We start from the raw sequence: 2,596 nt of genomic DNA, 5'->3' as shown, positions 1-2,596 counted from the left end.
TTCAATAAAGACGACCAATAACGATTGCAGACTTACTAAAACACCAACGTTACACCTTATAATTACGTACAGAAACTGTGCATGAAGCGACTGTGTTGACCATTTCAAGCACACACACACACACACACACACACACACACACACACACAGTTTCAGTTTTCAGTCTCAGTCTCTCAAGGAGGCGTCAATGCGTTTGGACAAAACCATATACGCCACACCACATCTGCTTGGCAGATACCTGACCAGCAGCATAACCCAACCCTCTTAGACAGGCCTTGAGTGCATGCTCAAACTATTTGTGAACCTATCAGAGTGGATTTCTTCTACAGAATTTTGCCAGAGGACAACACTCTCGTTGCCATGGGTTCTTTTCAATGCGCCAAATGCGTGCTGCACACTGGACCTCGGTTTATCGTCTCACCCGAATGGCTAGACGCTCAGTTTGATTTTCCAATCAAACTTGGGAGAAAGGGAGAGAGCGGGATTCGAACCCACACCCAACCGGACTCTCTATATTGTCAGCTGAGCGTCTTAACCATTTTGCCATATTTTCCTTAACTTACACACACACACCCTCTCTCTCTCCCTGCCTACCCCTCCACACACACACACCCAGAGCTGACTGCATTGTTAAATCCTAGCCGTAGCTGCTGTTAAAAAGGTAGGCTTTATTTGAAACTTTGAACGACGGACAACGTACGGACTTGACTTTAGGGGCAGAGAGAGGACATTGTTTCCTCCTGACAGGGAACGTGAGAGAGAGAGAGAGAGAGAGAGAGAGAGAGAGAGAGAGAGAGAGAGAGAGAGAGAGAGAGAGAGAGAGAGGACATACATTATTTTCACAGTTCGTTTTCATTCTTCCGGTTTTATGTTAATCCCTGATTTGTCTTCTATTGTCTTGTTAGAAAAATCGCCCATATCTTCTGAAGATTTGCATGGAACTGACAATACGTCGCCTGTGTGGGGCTACAGCTGAATACGTAATAATCATATTTCTATCGTGGTAAGTATCACACACACACACACACACACACACACACACACACACACACACACACACACACACACACACAGAGATCAAGTTTCAAGTTTTAATTATCCTTTCACTCCTATTGGAGTATGGAGGATTACTGCAAAATAATCTTTTCATGCCCAGAACAAACATTTCCAAATGTCACATAAAAGTTGAGAAAACACTAATGTCCTAAAGTGTAGCTAGGCAACATTTGAAAATCTAATCATCTTACTTACAGCTATAATGACTTTTTTTCTTTACCTCCTTTGGGCATATTACAAAAATTAAAAACCGATTTTGGAGACAAGTATTTTTAGGAACATAACTATTTCGTAACTGATCATAATTGGGACATTCCATTGTTCAATGGAACTCATCCCCAATCACAGACATGTTACAAACCTTACAAGCCGTAACTCTCGTGGTATGCCTTTGTGTCTCCCTGTTTCTATTTCCAGAGTGCTGGGATATCAGACAGGTGTAAAGGATCTGGGAGAATGGCGTCTGTCTTAAGCTTCCTTCCACTGGGAAATGGAAAGTCCGAACACGAATGCAAACGGAACAGCACTCCCCAAAGCTCCCTATTTCAGAATTTTACAATCTTTTCTTTTCACCCCCCACAGTGATTGAGCACTTCCTCCCCCTGGATTCCTTTGCAGCCTAACCAGGCAGGAGACAGGTGGTTTCCCCGAGTGCTGCCCCCTTAATGATGGCTGGTAATGGCCGACAGCTGTGAGGTCCTCGTTAAACCAGCCCTCCCCTTCTCCCCACATTCCTGCAACACCCACAGGACGTGGCAACATCTCTCTGTGCCAGATTTAAACTCGATAGCTTAAGTAACAAGGGCATGCAATCGGTTTTTGTAACACACAGACAGAGAACCCCCCACCCTTCCCTCCCCCCCTACACACGGATGCGGATAGTTGAATCAATAAAGGCCATGGCCTCTCATAAAGGGGGCAAAGTGAACCAACATTCAAACTCAAAATCTCACAAATTACAAAAAGTAAATGATAAACTGCAAATGATAATCAACAAATTAGATAATGCACAACTAACAATAACCAACTACATAATACACTGCGAAACTTAAAAACATTATATAAGTAAATAGCAAACTGTTTTATAATGATTTCGTTAGTTGATGACATGAGCATGGCAAGTCGAAATAAAGCAGGGTGTCTATAATGTTTTTTGTGGAATCAACTTATGTCTAAGGTCATTCAAAGCAGGGCAACACAACACAAAGTGAAGTTTGGTTTCTTCAGCACGTCTGCATAAAGGACAACTAACACACACACAGACACAGAGAGAGAGAGAGAGAGAGAGAGAGAGAGAGAGAGAGAGAGAGAGAAAATGCCCATTTTACATTGTATCTCGCCGCCTCCCCCTCACCCCCTCCCCAGCCCCGCCCCCTTTTTAAGTGAGGGCGTGTGAAGACAGTCTGGACATGTCTGTATTTCTGTCTGTCTCATCCTTGATAGAAAGAGTGCTTTATTTCAATTATTTCAAACATGTCACAATTCACATTTTCTGTAATGAGTTCGACAGGATCTCATTTTCATTTCTCTATACCCATCT

The sequence above is a fragment of the Babylonia areolata genome, chromosome 18 (genome assembly GCF_041734735.1).
Source record: "Babylonia areolata isolate BAREFJ2019XMU chromosome 18, ASM4173473v1, whole genome shotgun sequence".
Classification (NCBI taxonomy): Eukaryota; Metazoa; Mollusca; class Gastropoda; order Neogastropoda; family Buccinidae; genus Babylonia; species Babylonia areolata.
The sequence above is the reverse complement of the archived record's forward strand: the minus strand, read 5'-3'. Positions refer to the sequence as shown.